Consider the following 18931-nt stretch of genomic DNA (forward strand, 5'->3'; position numbering starts at 1 on the left):
GGTTATATGCCAACATCTACTACAGAGAATGAAATGATAGTGTGAAGAACTTAAAGATTTTTCAGATCAAATCAACGTATGCCAGGCCTAGAGGCCTGTGGGCTACCCGAGTCTTCCCTTACCTCTATCGGAGGTCTTCGGTTGGCCAAACCGGATGCTCGTATGAGAGAAAGGACGTTCCAGAGTCGAACAAGGGTTGAGCTTTATTTCAGGGTCTAGTTACAAGTGCAGGGGAATTCTTCCTTAGGAGGGAGCGAAGAATCTCCCAAGGAGGCAAAGATCTTACAATAAGAGATTGGAAGTAGAAGTATAAGTGGGGAGAGAGGGGGAGGGGAGAGAGGAGAGAGGAAAAGCGGAGCCTTGTTGTCCTCACACGTGGCCCCTCTGCCCAAGAGAACTTTCAGGCTTTCCTGATCCTACTTAAGCTCTCCAGCCACATAGTTTGCATCTGAATACCGTGCTGTTAGGTGTGCCCAGATCCGGGACAATCTCGAGGGCGGGGAGAGCTCTCTCCCATCACGTCTCTCACGGGAAGAGGCGGAAATACACGAGATAGCTCGGTTCACCTCGATTCCCAGTCGTTTCCTGGGGGGTCTCGTGAGAACTCTAAGATTTAGAAGTTCCCACCTTTACCCGCCAGAGACTGTCCACATGGAATTGAGCTTCCATCCCCAGCAAATGTACAGATTGATATTTCATTCCTTCAATGGGCACACTGTGGACATGAGAAAACAGCAAAAAATAAGGTTCAGGATTGAAAAATGAGAACTCAGAGGCTCATAGGTGACTCAAAAACGGCATTCTTTTGTATCATCAATATTGTCTTCAAGGAGAGACTTCCAATGAATTAGACTTGTTGAGCACCAAACACCTACTACAAAAAAAGAAAAAAATGAAATTCACTATCATAATGGAAACCAAAGGTGGAATCATTTCTAAATCACCTGTCTATATGAAATTAGTCCCTTTTATGCTATATGAGAACATAGAGATAATAGCATTTAAGAAAATTAATTCATAGGTATAAAGAAATCCATTCTGGACATGATATAATTTTGAAAGAACTGAGATATTAATTTTCAATATATCTCAAAAAGGAATGGTACCAAAGGATTGCAAAACATGATGAGTATGTAGCTTCCAGTCACCTCTTTCCCACAGAAAAACTACTCTGTGAGTCCACAAACACTCAAAATGATAGTTCATATAAATAATGTGAGATCAAAGTAAGGGCAGTTAGGCGGCACAGTACCAGGCCTAGAGTCAGGAAGACCTGAGTTCAAGTGTGACCTTAGGCACTTGGTAGCTGTATGATCTTGGGCAAGTCTCTTCTTAGCACTATTTCCCTCAGGTCATCATTTCTAAAATGAGCTGGAGAAGGAAATAGCAAACCACTACAGTATCTTTGCCAAGAAAACCCCAGATGGGGTCATGAAGAGTTAAGTACAACTGAAATGACTTCTCAACAACACAAATAGTAAGTTTTAGACTTGTAAGAGAACTTTCCCCTCCTTAAACCTAGGACACGTCATTCCACAAATAGGTACACCATCGGTGGGGAGAATGAGCGTGCCTAAGGATAATGCATGAGGAACCCCTGAGGGGCAATATGTATGGCAGGGCACCTCAAACCTATACTTCCAAGGTATCTCTGGTCTCTTCTGTCACCTTGCAGCTCTAACTGGGACTGCTGTGAGTGGTCTGTGTGCTTGCCATGTTTCTCTACTGATTTTTGCTGGTCTTTTCTGTGACTTCACCACTGTTCCCCTTGTGAATACTATGGAGATAGGTTTGCACAATGATTTTTCTATGACAGACCCTATCTTCATAATAAGTCAGTCAAGAAGAACTTATTAAGCACTTCCTTTATGCTAGGTGTTATGGTAAGTTCTAGGTTTACATAGGAAAGGCATAAAATGGTATTGATTGGAGTAGGGAGACATGAAATAAGAACACTATTTCAAAGGTTTTTGCAATAATCTAAACCAGAGTTGATGAGATTCTGAATAAGAGCAACTGGTTTTGTGAGTGGTGAGAAGGGGACAAATTCAAGAGATATATAGAGAGGACAAGGTTTGAGAAAAGATTGGATATGTGTGGTAAGTGAGGAAGAGCTAAGGATGTAACCAAGGTTATGGGCCTAGATGACAGGAAAGAGGTTAGTGTTCTACACAATGACAAAGAAATTTGGAAACCAGGAGGATTTGAGGGGAATGATAAAGAGTTCTATTTTGGACCTGTTGAGTTTGAGGTACCTATGAGACATTTAGTTCAAAATGTTCAAGAGAAAGTTGGTGATTCACGCCTGGAGCTCAGGAGAGAGGTTTGATCTGACTCTATAGGTCTGAAATTCATCTGCATTGAGATGATAGCTGAATTAGTGAAAGCTGAAGAGATTACCTAGTGAGATAAGATAGAATAGGAGTTCTTAACCTGAAGTCTATGACAAATTTTGAGAATCTGTGAATTTTGATAGAGAAAAAAATTATATCACCATTTTCACTAAATTTGGTTATCTTTATAGCCTAATTCTATGTTAATTTATATATTAAAAACATCCTGAGTAGTCTATAGATTGAACCAACCACCAAAACGGTCCACAAAACGCAAAAACAGATTATGAACAGTTGGTAGAGAGAGGGAGAGAGAAGAGAATCCAGGAAAGAGTCTTAGAGAACATCCAGGATTAGTGGGTATGATTCATAGGAAGAACCAGAAAAGGAGGCTGGAGAGGAGCAGTCATACAGGTAGGAAGAGAACCAGGAGAGAACAATATCACGACAACCTAGAAAGGAGAAAGTATCCAAGATGAGAGCTGGAAAAGGCCATTTGATTTGCAAATACAAGATCATTAGTGACTTTGGAAAGAGCGCTATCTGTTAAATGATGGGGCTGAAAACCAGATTTCAGAGAGTTTAGAAATGAGTGACAGGAGATGAAATACCTAAAATGGAGAGAGAAAAGATAAAGAAATATAGCTAGCAGGGATGGTAGCTTTTTTTAATTTGCTGGGTTTTTTTTTAGAAGAGGGGAGATACATGTTAGTAGACATAAAGGAAAAAGCTCAAAAGAGTAAATGACAGTATTTAAGAGCTGGAAGGGATCCCAGGGATCATCCAAACTCACCCTTTCATTTTAAAGCTATTGTGAGTGAGAACACATTAGTTCTCTATAGACATGATCAGCATAGCAAGAGTTCTTTTTCTCAGATCAGTTTCAGATACTTAGAAGGGGACCTTCTGAGGTATAGCAATAGATCACAGGAAAGGTTAAGACTGAGTGAGGGTGGGGATGATGGAGGGAAAGGCTTAGAGATAGTGTGTAGGGATTTGCTAAGTGACGTTGCTGGGATCCCTGGGTAACAATGAGCATGGTGGTGCTAGATGATTAACAGGGAGGTAGGCAAGTAGGAAAAGCATGTGTGTGTGCGTGGGGGAAGACAAACTATTTTGTTATCTTGCTAGAATGAGCTAGGTAAATAATGAAGACTGCAGATGTGGAACATTGGACAAAATGTGGCACTTTTTTGTGATATATAGGTTAGTTTGTTCTGAACTCTTTGTCCCTCTCTTTTTAAATCTTTGCTATTAAGGATAGCTCTCTGGGAGTGAGCTGGAGAGGACTACATTGGGAAATATAGATGATATTTTAAACAAGCTTTCTATGAAAATACAGTTTGTAAAAGTCCAAAAGTTCTTCCCTTACCTTTAACAGTAATGTACCTCTCAGGGACCTGTTTCCCCTCCCCATCCCCATCTACTTCTGGTACCAACTCTCACACCAGTGAAGCTTGAACAGGAACTCTTTCCCCACCATACTGGCCTACTGTTTTTTATTCATCAACCCAAGATATATGGTTGATTCTCTCAAGAGATCACATTATTTATCCCCTTTTTTCTCCAGTTAAAGAGGAATTTGAATTTGCCCCTGATAAAGCGACTAGAGATTAAAGAAATCTTGTTTAACTATTACAACTTAGTCATGTGTGATTATATTGTTGTAAGGTTGTAAGAGAATTCCTTTAACATTTATTACTCCACAGATTGATTGATTCAATTGTGTTGCCTGGGCCTTCTAGGATTTTATTAATTGATGTGGAATCCACCCTCCTACTTCCTTACATTTTGTTTTAAACCAGTTGACTATATGTTTGCACTGGTGAAGGGGACCACAGAGGTAAAAGGAAAAATGGACATAAATTCCATGGATTGATTTACCCTCATCAATATTGTGCATCCTTCTATTTTGAGGAACTATTTCTATAACTTGTCAACATGATTTCAAACATTCTTCTTCTTTAATGAGGTGTCTACTATATACACTAATTTTTTATCAAGTCAATCATAAGAATAATGATAGCTCATCCTTAAGATCATACATCTATACCTGAAATACCTTAGAGGCTATCTCCCTGCTTGTACAAATGAGGAAACTAAGTTCTTAGAAGTATCTTGTTGAAGGTCACACAAGTAGGGGGCATCAGAGGTGGGATTTGAATAATGTTGCAGTGGAAAGGACATTGGAATTGGAGTCAGAAGACCTTGGGCTGAGTCCCAGGTCTGTGACTTCCTTGTGTATTATGGGGATAAAAATTGTCCAACCTACAGTAAGAGAAGACTGAGGCAGAGCTCTGAACCAATGGCATTTATTAAAGGGATGCACTTCTAAGGAAGTGGACCTCAGATCTTCCTCACCATCTGAGATAGCTCCCTCCTTCTAGAGCACTATTTTTATAGGATTAGATATCTAAACATTCAAGAACAGCTATACCAGATATAGAATAAATACACTGGTTGAAATATGATGCAAAAGCAAAAAAAAAAAAAAAAGCAGGGTTATGGATTAGGTGAAGCAAAGAATATCTCCACTGGCTAGGTGGTCATAAGATGATCACCTGCTTGTGTTAGACAAGAAAGAATGGTTCAGAGGTACAAAAATAATTGGGGGACTTTCCATACAGTTGAGTCACTTCCCTCACATTTGGCTTGGTCATCATAACAAGGAAAAGCAAGTGTGGATGGCCTCTATTTAACTCCCTATGATTAATCATGTGATCTTGCAATCTGCAGCTCACAGTTTTGGAGCATAATATACAGAACTTATAATCACTACTCATATAGAATCATATGCAATTGACTGAAACTGATTGGAATAGAGTAGGAGTCTTCAGTGAATCAACTTTTCCAGTACTGAAAATGTGCTGGCATGGACAAGTGGTTTTTCCTCTCTGAGTTTCAATTTTCACATTTGTCAAATGTTGATGATTATATTTTCACTGCTTTGTGTAACTCTGCCTCACTTAAATCTAATTTATGTGCAAGTCAACAGATATCACCCATACCATTTGCACCATTTACCCTTAAAGGTGTTATGAACAGAAAGTACCATAAAAATGTAAGCTGTCATTATTTGTACAGAGCTTTGAGGTTTGCAAAATGCTTTCCTCACAACCACCCTCGGAGATATGTAGTTCATATCCATTTGACAGATAAAGAAACTGAGGCTCAGGGATAAATTCATGATTAACCCATAGTCACATGGTTAGTGAGTGGTAGAGTCGAGGTCTTCTTATCCCAAGTCTAGTGCTGTTTCTACCATGCCAGGTGGCCTGGATTAGACAGAGGAACTAATACAAACAATCAGATATGGCCCTTTGGAATGCTACTCAACGTATCTAATCAATTTGACATAAGGGACATGCTCTCTTTGGGTTTGGTTTTCCACTTTTCTAGTCAGTTAAAATTCTAGAATCACAGTTTGTTGCAAAGAATGCCTCGTGGAATGTCATCAGAATCCTTACTGGAGTTCAGATAGATTGCATTTATTGCTACAAAGCCTTATTATGCTGTCATAGTAGAAAATTAAATTGGCCTGACATGATTTGCTCTTCATTGGGTCTGGTTAGTTATTACTGAATACTCTGTGCTCCTCTAGGCCTTTGCAAATTGGTTGAGTGGGTGTATGAATGCTTTCCCAAAATCTTTTAGCTGTACTGATTACAAGTGCATGTATTTATTGTCTGCAGCTTTCAGAAAGTAATGTGTTTTACAGTGACCTAATTAATGGTAGCAAGTAGTAAATCCCATTTAAGTGTATTTTCTTCAAAGCCCATTTTCATCATTTCTCACACTAAAGGTCTTTCTGAGGGCCAGCCTTCAGTCTGAGAAGGACTCTTCAAAAGGAGTGTGATTTGAGATGTTCTTGAGCCATCTTGAACCAAAAACATCTATCAATCTTACTTCCTGTTATGCCACCTGTAGGGATCTGTTCTTTTGGACATTAAATTTTTCCACTTCAAGAGGCCCTGTGAAAGTGAAAATAACTCTGAGAGAGGCTAGATCTGAATGGTGGGACATTATTTGGTAGCTACCTGAGAGCAACGACCCATGGGACTGAAATAGGCATTTGGTTTGCAAGGTGAGACAGGCAAGGAATGAAGGACTAGAATAAGGAAAGTAGGAGAGACAAAGACAAACTTGACTTATTTCATAATTCAATTTATCAAAAATTTATTAACCCATTATTTATTAATAGCTAACTATGTGTTAGATATTATGCTAGGTACTTAGGCCCCTGCCTTCAAGGATCTCCTTAAGGGGAATACAGCATGCATACAGAGAAGTAAGTTACAAGATAATATAAAATAATTTCATGAGAGAGAGTACTAATAACTTTGGCCTTGCACAGGAGATGGCACCTGAGTTGTGCTATGAATGTATTTTGCCCATAATCATTCTTACATTTCATGATGATTTTAGAACTTCACAGAATATTAGATAAAGCTAGAAGTGATTTAAGTCTTTAGTGCAACTCTTCTATCTTATTTGTGAGGAAATTAAGGGCCAGAGAAAAGCTGTGGTGAAACCAAAGTTGCAGGACTTGAACCCAGGCCTTCCCAACTCCCAGTTTGATCTTTTTTCCACTGTACCACATTTGGGAAAACTCTTCATGAAGATAAAAGTAATGAGGGCATCTGGCATGTCCCAGTACTGGTAGTAAAATAAGAGAACATGTGAATATCCTTAAAAATTTCTTATGTATTTTTCAATTAGCAAGCATTTATTTTTTTCCTTCTTCCCACCTCCATCCTCCACTGGGAAGAAAAATGAAAAATTAAATATTGTAACAAAAATACATACATAATCGAGTAAAATTAAGTCCCATGTTGGCCATTTTCAGAAATGTATGTCTCTTTTGGCATAGTGAGTCTCACATTCCTCTATCAGGAAGTGGGCAATATGCTTTATTCATTGTAGTTCCTCACAATCATGTTGGTTAACATATTACTCAGCATTCTTAAGTCTTTCAGAGTTGATTGTCTTTAGAAAAAGAGGCCTTTCAGGACCTTCTCATGGATGTCTTTGCATTCTTTGGAGGAGAGAGTTCAAGAATAAAAAAGGTCAGCCAAAGTGATCTAGGAAGTAAAGTCCAGAGCTTGCAACACTGGTACACTAATGTATAAGAAACTGACACAGGATCCTGTGACTTCTACTGAAAGGTATGATGAAGTGGAGAAAGGAAGAAAGGTCAGGAACCGAAAGAGATTTGTGAGTCATTCTCAACCTTTATAGAAGGAAACTAAATTCAGAAGCTCTTTCACGGGAATAAACCAATAATGATTATTAAAAACATCACCAATTTTGACATTATTTTTGTCCAGATTTTTTTAAAAAAGCACACGGGAGAAGACCTTAAGAGCTTAAACTCCCAAACATCTTTAGCCAAGGGAAATCCTTCACTCTTCTTACCCCCACAGAATTTTATGCCACAAATGATACTACCTTTCTTATGATATGTTTTATTTTTTGGTAGTTATTTTAGTCTTGTCTCCCTTTAAAGACTATAGGGTCCTTGAAAGCAGGGGTCAAATGTAGGGTCATCATATATGGGGTCATCTTGCATAGTGAGGTTCATCCATTTTAGGCAGCTTGGTAGTGGATGGAGTGTTGGACCATGAGTCAGGAAGACTTGAGCTTAAATCTGGCTTCAGATACTAGCTATATTACCTTGGTCAAGTCACTGAAGGATCTACTTGCTTCATTTTCCTTAAATGTTGAATCAGGATAATAACAGTGCCTATCTTCCAGGATTGTTGTGAGGAACAAATGAGATAATATTGGTAAAGCGCTGAGCACAGTGTGGGGCACATAGTGGGTGCTATGTAAATGCTAGCTATTATGTTTCTTTTATAAGTATCTGATTAATGATTTGATGTACTTTTGAGTACAGTTTCAAATTGTTTTCCTGAACATCTGGACAAATTCATAGCTCTACCAGTTGGATATCTGTCTACCATTCTACCCTTATTCTATCCAACAATTATAATTTTCTTTTTTTGTTGTTGTAATCTTTGCTAATATTTTGTTTTCAATTTCATTTTTCTTGTTATTGATGATTTGGAGTATTTTTCATGTGGTTATTTGTATTTTGAATTTCTGTTTTTGAGAATTGTTTGTCCACATACTCAGACCATTTATATTTGTGGGGATAGGTTTTTGGATAGCACAATTTCAGTTAACAGTTGAGTTCAGTTAACAGAAGTTAACTACAAAGATTTTTCCTCCCAATTATAATTGTCTCCCTTCTAATTTTATCTATATTGACTTTGTGTGAAAAATTTTCCATTTTATGTGATTAAAATTCTTCATGTTATCTCCTGTGGTCATCTCTTTCCTATGCTTGCTCAAGTGTTCTTCCCTGTACACAGATCCTGAAAGTTAATTCCTTCACTGTTTCCTCTATGATATGACCTTTCATATGACTTGTTACATAAAGTATGAGATGTTGGTATAAACCAAATTTCTGCTATACTTCTTTCCACTTTTCCCAGAAAATTTTGTCAAATCATGAGTTCTTAGGCCAGTTGTTGGACATCTCCATTTTGATGCTGTACTGCACATCCAGAACCACATTGTATTTTTCTCCAAATCTCTTCCTCATCCTCCTCCTGACATTCTGAGTTTCTTTAATGGTGGCACCATCCTTCTACTTCATCAAGACTACTCAAAATTATGAAGTTATTTCTAATTTTCTTTTTCTTCCCTCTCTCTCTATACTCCTACAATTAATTGATCACCAAACCGGCTTAGTTTAGCTCTGAGATGTTAGAATAAACTCCTAATTGGTATTCATACCTCTTGTTTCTCCCCTCTTTAATCCATCCTACTCACTGCTTTGGGGGTACTGAATAGGTAAGAAGGCAAGTGAGGACAAATAGAAGCTGGTGGACTGGGAAGAGGGGCAGTAACTGGGAGGTTGTGATCAAAATAGGGTAAAGAACAGATTTTAGCAGGCAGGACTGAGGGAGTAGATGAGATAGAAGTATGGAACATTGTAATCAGAAAGGGGAACAGAAGAAATATGGACAGAGGAGGTCAAGTGATTGATATGTAGAGGTAGAAATGGCAAGCTGAGGTTAACTTGTAGACTCTATAAATAGTAATACCTTCAGTAGAAATAGGTTTTCTACATGAGTAACAAGCTTATGGAGTATGAAGGGAAGCAGATAAGTATAGGATAGAATGGCAAGAGAAGGACCTGGGTAAGACCATGACTTGTATCTTGAAGATTCAATGAGATTTGAATGGGTAAAAGGGAGGCAAGCCTGAAGATACTGACTTAGAGCAAGAGAAGACAATGAGATCACTGGGCTGAGGGTTCATGCTGAAGAGCAGTAGGATATAAGGTAATTTAGACCTTATGAGGTTAGTCTATGAATGACCTTTCATGCCTAGTTGAATTGCTTGGTCTTCATCCTGTAGGCATAGGAGACCATTGGAAAGTTGTTGAGTGTAGGAGGAAGATGATGATTTAGACCAGAGGTGAGGAACTTGTGGCCTTGAGGCCACATGTGACCTTCTAGATCCTTAAGTGTGGCCTTTTGACTGAATCCAAATTTTACAGAACACATCTGTACATGAACACCCCCCAAAAAATCAAAACAGATGAGTATATAAGATGTATCAGAGGGAGATTCAGGCTATCGGTGCTGGATCATGAATGGGCACAGACATGAAAGGATACATTTGGGGGGACAAGATGATTTCTCTGTGAGATGGGTGAGGGGATTAATATGGGAAAACAGTCTCTGAAGGACTTTCAAAATGATGATAACAACAGTTAGAAAGAATACTTTAGTTCAAAGACCACAGATCAGAATACTTGAGTTAATCTCCTTTATCTCTTTGATTTTAATATTCTGTATCTATTGGGGTAGCTAGGTGGCACAGTGGAGAGAATGCCGGGCCTGGAGTCAGGAAGACTTGAGTTCAAATTTGACCTCAGACACTTACTAGCTAGTGACCCTGGGCAAGTCACTTAACGCTGTTTTCCTGTTTCCTCATCCAACTGGAGAAGAAAATGGCAAACCACTCTAGTATCTTTGACGAAAACAAAACCAAAATCAAAATGGGGCCATGGAGAGTCTTACATGACTGAAATAACTGAACAGTAACAATCGAACAAATAAGAAAACTGAGATATAATAATATCATCATCATCAGAATATAATAATAATAGATTTTAATCCTCTCAGCCTCTCCAGATCTCAGTTTTCTCATCTATAAAATGAGAACTTTGTACAACCCCAGGATTGTTAAGGTCCCTACGTATGATTCCATGGCATGTGGGCTGAGTTAAATCGTTCATATTCCTGTCATTTATTCTAGATCTCAAGTTCCTTGAAACCAGGCAAAAATCTATTTTGTTTCTGATGAAGCAAGAATGGGGTCACATCACCAAGGCCCTTAATAAATATTCCTGAGCATAGAAATGGTAATTTCACAAATGGGCAACCCTTGAAATAGAAGTTAAATGCATGCTGTGAATCACTGGCAGAGACAAGATGAGAACTGACTGGGGACGGTCTTGGGGGACGGTCTTGGGGGACGGTGAAGGAGTTAAGGTGATTTGTTCATTGGAAAAATCTGTGTCACAAATGCTAGTGACAAAGAGATTTGATTGCTTTTCTAAGGCTAAATGAAACACCTAAGGCTAGGTCCTTTCCAGTGCCTCAGTGCTTTCTTTACAGTAGATCTAATTCTACAGAAGACTCCTTTGCCTTTTGATTACAATAATCATAATAGCTAAAGTTTATATGGTCATTTAAGGTTTACAAAGTACTTTTTATATGTTATCTCATTTGATCCTCACACAACCTTGTGAGGGAGGTGCTATTGTTAACACGAATTTACTAATTTACAGGTTGACAGGTTAATCAACTTATCTAGGGTCACACAGTTGGATGATATCTGACATGAGATTTGAACTCATCTTCCTGACTCCAAGATCAACCCTTTATTCACTACCAGATAAACAACAAATACAGAGTTATTCTGCCTAAGATTGCCATTATCCTTTACTCATTTATAACATCACTTTTATGGAAGTATCTCCATACCTGCCCCTAAAAATCATTTCTCCTGAAGTTGCATTTTTGCAGCATTTCATGATGAATAGCAGTAGATATGGTATGGCCATTCCTGAAAGAGCTATTCTGCTTCCCTCTGCACTCACTAGAAAATGTAGAAGTTTAGGGCCATGGCTTCTACAATCTTAGAATCATGGTTCATAAAAAATGGAAGGGAAACATCATCTAGCACAATCCTTTCATTTTACAAACAAAAGAAGATATGGTGACTTGCTCACCACAGCATAGCTAAAAGTGTCACAACAAAGCTAGAATTAGGAAATAGCTTTTCTTATTTGGGGTCAGTGAACTTTCCATTCACCCCCATTTCTATGTGATGCTATTGATGAGGTTTATGGTGATGGGGACCCCAAAATACCGACGGTCCAGGTCGTGCTCGAATGAATTCGACTCAAGCCTTCTTAAAGCCAAAGAAAACAAAGTTTATTAAGGATTCACCAAATTGGGTTGCCTCTCAAGGAGACTAAGCATTTGTAACGCTTGTATTCACAAGCGGGCCAGGCACAATCCCAGCTAGACAGAGTCTGAGCGCCTTCATGGAGGCAAGATGGAACTTAAATACAGAAGAGTATAGGAGGGAACTGGGGGGGCGGGGTAGGTCTGGTAGTCCAGGGTGATGGGAGGAGGGGTTTAGGAAGGGTCTTGAGGAGAAGTCCAAGGAGGTTCAAAGGCTGGAAACAGCTGGAGGCTATCAGGAGGTATCAGACAATGGAGGGTTTGGGTAGGAATCAGGTGGAGCAATCCAGAGATCTTGATAGGGGCAGTATGGGAATGGGGTTTTGATGGGATCAAGGGTGGGGAGTGCAACAGAGACCTGAAATGATAATGAAAAGCCCATGGGCTTTCTGAGACTGCCGGAACAAATGGGAAGATTAGATTTGAGTAAGAAAGGCCAGATTAAATGGGAAGATTCAAGGGGAGCTCAAGGAGGCTCCCAGAGTCTGAACCCCATCACTATCACCATTTTTGAGGCTAGGAAAAGAGTGTTGCAGCAGAAAATCATAGGAACCAGAAGAGAAAGCTTTTAGTCTCGACTTGGCTATTAAAAAGTCATGTGACCCTAGGTAAGTCACTTCATGAATTTAGGTATTGGTTTCCTCTTACGAAAATTAGAGGATTATAGTAGACTGATCTCTAATGTCTCTGGAATCTAGCAGGATTACTCTGCAGCAGGAACTAGGAAGAAGACTTCCAAACTGTTTATGTTTGTGTATTTGAAGAGAGGCAGTTGTCTGACCCACAAAGTCACATTCAGAGGAACAATCATCCAAGTTAAAGATTAGGGAGGGTGTTAAACACTCTCATTCACAGACATACTCATACAATATAGAGCAGGATTCTGATCCCAGCCTATAGGCATGCTGTTGTTTTTTTTCTATTGTATGACCCTCTTCTCTTAGGGTTGAAGTACTCAAGAGCAGAGTTCTTTGTAGTCCTTTCTAGGTCCTCTGCTTCAATCCCTCCCCCTGACCCTTGACTGTTTATTAAACTGCTTCTATGAAAAGAACATAAATGTTCTCCATCTAAAAAAATTAAAATCATTCTGCATTTAATAAAACTGCCTTTTTCCTTTAGGGCTAGAGCCAAGTCATGGACATTTTTGGAGTTGTTTTCAAATATGCAACCTTGTGACTTTACACATGGTTTGTATTTTAAAAGCTGTGTCAATTTCTAGTAATGGTATTTTAAGTGAACAAGAACCCCCAGGGAAGACAAGGGATATTTCTGAGGAGAAGTTGGAATCTGAAGGTGAGGGGTGGCAAGTGTACAAATGTACAAATGTATTAGGGTGGGGGGAGAAGCATCTTATGCAACAGCCATGTGTACCTGATTGGTGATATAGTGCAGAGGTACAAGAGAGAATACAAAAATGCTTCTCTCCTTCCCTTCAAGAAATTTACATTTTAATGCTAAATATTTTTTTTAAGAAGACATTTTGTTTCATTTTCAGAATATGGTGTCTTTTATTTATGAATAAGGACAAAAAAATTGGCCAGGAAAGCAAGACACTGCCTCATTGGGTTGTTTCTTTTCTTTTTTTTTTTTTTTTTACAAAAGGAATGCTTGGAAGGAACATTTATTCAAGATGTGGCCATCTCTCCCTGTAGTTCCATTTAAATCGACTGCTTAGACTTTTTCCACAACACAACACGTCATTAGATATAGATAAATACAAGGCTTTTCACTGGAGTAGAGAAGATGCCTCAGAGTTCCATGACCAGTCTCTGAAATGCTTTGAAAAGCAGCTTGGCTTTTTTCAACTACAGAGATAAGACCAGAAAATCTATCCTCTCCTTCTCTCTCTGTGAGTCTCTCTGTTTCTTTCTCTTTCTCTGTCTGTCTGTCTCTCTCTGTCTCTGTCTCTCAGTGTCTCTGTCTCTGTGTCTCTCTGTCTCTTTCATACTGGGGAGTACATTGAGTCATAACTACCAACTTTTTCCCCTGGGCAAGGAGAGGGGGAGCACAGAGTAGGCAGTGGTGTCGATACAGTGGTCTTTCTGACCGGAGGTGCAGTTGCACAGAGAGAGGGGCCAGTCTCTTTTCTAGAGAATCTGGCACTTGTCCCCAAGGGACTGGTTGGGGAAGATGGGCCCTGGGAAAGGAGTGGTATGGTTTCAGGACCCTGGAGCAAGGATGGATCAGGTGAGAACTTAGAAGTGAGGTAGGGAAATGGTGATTACTCTAGATCATTTTGCTTGCCCTAATTTTGTCACAAACCTGAGTGTTTTAATTTCTTTGGTACCATCAGGTAGAACGAGTTTAAAAAAATGCTCTCATTTACTCTCTAAAATGCTTTCAGTTTTGGAAAGAAGAGTGGTGATAGTGATCTGGGCAAAGACGAAGGCAGAAACGGAGGAAAAAAGAAGGCTGGTAATAACTAACATTTATAAAATGCTTTAAGATGTATAGTTCTTTATGAATGTTATCTCATTTTATCCTTTTAACAACCCTGGAAGGCAGGTGCTATTATTATCCCCATTTTACAGATAAGGAAACTGAGTCAGGCAGCAATTAAGTGACTTGCCCAGGGTCACATAACTAATTAGTATCTGAGTCTGGATTTACATTCAGATCTTTCTGATTCCAGGTCCAGTACTTTGTTCAGTGTGCAGCATAGGCCAATAGAGGCAAGAGAGAGATAAATGGAGAAAGAAAGTTGGACAGCAGGATAGGTGAACCACAACTCTGCTCTGTAAATAGGTTTCAACAAATCACTTCTTTCCATCTGGATCAGGTGGCTCCGAGCTGGACCTGAAGGATGGGTACAATTGACTCCCACTGGGATTGTCATTGTTGCTACAGGACCTGATTCATCAGAATTACCAAATGAAGGTCTCATAGGAAGACCATATCTCCCTGGGAACTAGACTCTCTCCTTAATTATTACTGGAGGAAAGAGACAAAGTGGCTAGTGGTGATAAAAAGTTTAAAAATTAGCCCAGAGGCATGGGCTTAAACTCTGGGGCCCCAGGAAACTGTTCAGAAATATTCCACTTATTATTCTTCAGTTGACTGCAAATTAAAGGAATGTTTTTCTCTTTGGGAGATAAGTCCCAATGGAGGAGGACTGTAGGGAATTTAAAAATAGTGTCAAGCTCAAATAGAAATAGGATGGGGCTGAACTAAAACACATATTAAGGATCCCTGCCAGCGAATATTAACGTAGAAAACCACATGCTTAGGAAATCATATTTTATTGCATTCTTATTGATTTTGTTAAACATTTCCCAATTATATTTTAATCTGGTTCAGGCTACACTCAGTGCTGTTGGCTGTATAGGCTAACACTGGGTCCAGATGCTACTTGTCTGACATGCAGATTCTGATATAAAATGCTTGACATCCAGGAGGTGCACACATCACACACTATATGGTACAGTACCTGGAGAATTGTTGGTACTTAACTAAATGCCTATTGATGGATTGAAGCACAGATCTATGCTTGAGGCATCAGAAACCCAGAGAACTTGTGACTTGCCCAAGGACACCCAGCTAGGTAACAATGGAATCAGAATTAGAATCCAGCTTTCAACCTGAATCAAATGCCTCCAGTTCAATTCCATAAGCATTTACTAAGGTTTTATTTTGAACAAGGCGCTGTGCATTCTGTATCATGTAGCATTGCAAATTATGTGGACTAACTAACTAACTAAAATGTTCAAGAATCTCCAATTTCAGGGGTGTGAGTTCTCCCTTGATTGGTAATCCTCCAACACTGTGGTTGCCAGTCTTTGAGAGTTGCTGCGATTGCATAGATTCTTCACCTGGTGGCCAACCTTTGGTGATGCATCTCTCTAAACTATTTTAGTAAGGATCTGGGCCTTACTAAAATCCACCACCATATAGAAAGGCTTTCCATTTGGATAGGTCTTGGCAGAGCTTGCACTTGGATGCTAGAACCTTGGCAAAACCAGACTTACCTCTCCACCAGGGTGAAAATATTAAGAGTATGGCTTTGTTGGATCATTGAGGATAGAGATATTTTAAATGTGTTGTTAGGTTCTCCAGGGTGATATCATTCCATCTCATGGCTAAACTTTTTTCTTTTGAGTTTCATAAATAATATGAATGGGAAAAATAGGATTTAATAACAGAAATCTATCTTACCTTGAGATTTTCAGGAGTAAGATTAGAGCGAGTACCTGGCCACTTGCTTCCATATTGCTCAAACAGATCATCTGCTCTTTCTTAGGTCTAAGATCTCTCTCCAGAAACTTTCCTTTAAAATAATGTGTCATTGCTTCTATTTGTTTTTGTACCATAGTAATTTCTGGGTATTGTTCTATGTCTACATTCCCTGCACAGAGGAGTGAGCCTTTCTACTGACCTCACATCATCCATCTCTAACTGCATGTGCCCCATCCTCCCCTCCCACCCTAGGAAATCCCTCAAATGCTCTGCTCTCCTAACATTCCTATTATTGTCAAGGGCAATAAGCATGGGGCAGCTAGGTTTCAAAGTGGATAGAGAGCTGGATTCAGGAAAACGAGTTCAAATTCAGCTTCAGACATGTATTGCTTCTATGACTCTAGGAAAATCGCTTAGCTTCTCTGTTTGCCTCAGTTTTCTCATTTGTAAAATCAAGATAATAATAGCACCCACCTGATAGGGTTGTTGTGATGATGATGATGATGATACCACAGTGCCTGGCACATAGCAAGCACTATATAAATGCTAGTGAAGATGATGATGATTATAATGAAATATCCTCTTATTTCCCCTAGTATTTGCAACCTAGCTGTCACCTTCGACTCCTCCTACCCATTCTGTTGCCAAGGCCTGTCTATTTCACTAACATCTCTCAAATATTCCCTTTTCTCCCCACTGAGACCACCATTATAGCATAGGCCCTCATCATCTCACACCCAGACTATTATAATAGTCTGTTGGTGAGTCTGCCTGCCTCAAGTCTCTCCCCATTCCAAACTGCCCTTCCTTCAGCCACTGGAGTGATTATCATAAACAGGTCTGACCATGTCACCCTCCTGCTCAGTAAACTCCATTGACTCCCTATCACTTCTAGAATGAAATACAGAATGCTCTGCTTGGCATTCAAAGCCCTTCACAGCCTAGTCCTCTCTCACTTTTCCAGTCTTCTTACACCTTACTCCCCACCAAATTTTGACCATCAAGAAACATGGAAATATCTCTATACAAAGAAGAACAGAAAAGGGAATTGCATGCGAAACTTTGAACTACTATATATAATTTTTGGAGGAGAGTTTATTAAATTTAATATAGTAGAAACAAAATTTTTCTATTCGTGTCCCTTTCTGACCTTCCTTCTGCTCTCTTTTGCATATACTTTAATATTTTATCAATGGTTTTTCCTTCTTTTTTTAAACATCACTATTTTAACCTACCAACTCCACTCCCCTTCTTCTGTTTACCATAGCAGTTCTCCCTAGTAGCAAATACACCTGGTTGAGCAAAGCATTCCATTGTCCATGCCTAAAAAATGCATATCTCATTCTCCACCTCTAGTCCATCAATTCTTTGTTAAGAGAAGAGAAGTTCACTTTGCCATTACCCTAGTGAACTCATGATTGGTCACTGTATTGATCAGCATTCTGAAGTCTTTCAAAGGCTTTTCCTTTACATTATTATGGACATTAGGTAAGTTGTTCTCCTTCTTCTGTTTACTTCATTTTGCTTTTACTTCATATCAGTATCCCCAAATTTCTCTGCATCTGTCACATTCATTATTTCTTATAGTACAGTAATATTCCATTACATTCATGTACCATAATTAGTTTAGCCAATCCCCCATTGGGCATTATGTATTTCCGGTCACTTATTTATTATTTTTAGATAGCAAAGAAGTAGGAAAAAAGTGAATGTTATTTAATATATGAAGCCTTGATTTGTACTTTAAGTAGGAAGAAATAGTATATAGGGGTTGGAGTTACTTTTTCCCAGGCTGTGCTAGACCTTCCAGGCTTTATCCAGTTCCCAAAAGCCTGAAGCGACAGACAACTCAGTGAAGGAAAGACGTCAGTAAAAGTCAATCCAACGGCCAGATTATCAAGTGACTGGTGAGAATATCTTCCAAAAAAAAAAGAAGTCAGTTTTAATTTTGAATTCTGGAGAAGACAATGCTCTGCAGTAAGCACGGACAAGTGATAAGAAAGTGGTTTTCATTCCTCTTGTGGGTTCCAGTGGAGAGGAAGTATGATTCATTTTAGAGGAGTTCAAATGTTCAAAAGAAAAGAGAATAAAAAAGGGAAAAAAAAACTTGCACATGTCAAAGCATAAAGATAATGAAGAAAGTGAAAGATTAGTTAGAGGGGGGTCAAAATGGTTGTGTGTGTGTGTGTGTGTGTGTGTGTGTGTGTGTGTGTGTGTGTGTGTATGTGTGTGTGTTTTAAACGATTCACTGTAAGTTCATTATCACTTGCAATTGCTGCTACTTATCACCTGGGTGACCTGGGGTGAGCTGCTTGATCTCTCTGAGCCTCTATGTCCTTGTCTATAAAATGAGGGAGTTGGACCATATGGCCTCTGAAGCACCTTCCGGCTCTAGGGCTATAATCCTGTGATCCTATGGGCTTCATCACATTTTCCTTAAAAACCTTTCCTTTAAAGAAGAGTAACAAATAGGAACTGGGGGAATTAGGTGGCAAAGTAGATAGAATACCAGGCCTGGAATCAGGAAGACTCATCTTCTTGAGTTCTAATCTGGCCTCATATTTTTATAAGATTTGTGACCCTGGGCAAGTCACTTAACCCTGTTTGTCTCATTTTTCTCATCTATAAAATGAGCTGGATGAGGAAAGGACAAGTTATTACTATACTCTTGCTAAGAAAACCCCAAATGGGTTTTGGCCACAACTGAAAAAAAATTAGGAAAAAACGTAGTGTGTCATAGTTACCAAAGTTTACACCATTAACAGGAAAAGAGCAAAAGATGGAGGTACTATTCTTCCACAAACTCTCTCTCTCTCTTTTTTTGCAAACACTTAAAGCAGAAGCTGAAATGCCTCTTCTTTCAGTCTCAGAAGG

The sequence above is a fragment of the Notamacropus eugenii genome, chromosome 5 (genome assembly GCF_028372415.1).
Source record: "Notamacropus eugenii isolate mMacEug1 chromosome 5, mMacEug1.pri_v2, whole genome shotgun sequence".
NCBI lineage: Eukaryota > Metazoa > Chordata > Mammalia > Diprotodontia > Macropodidae > Notamacropus > Notamacropus eugenii.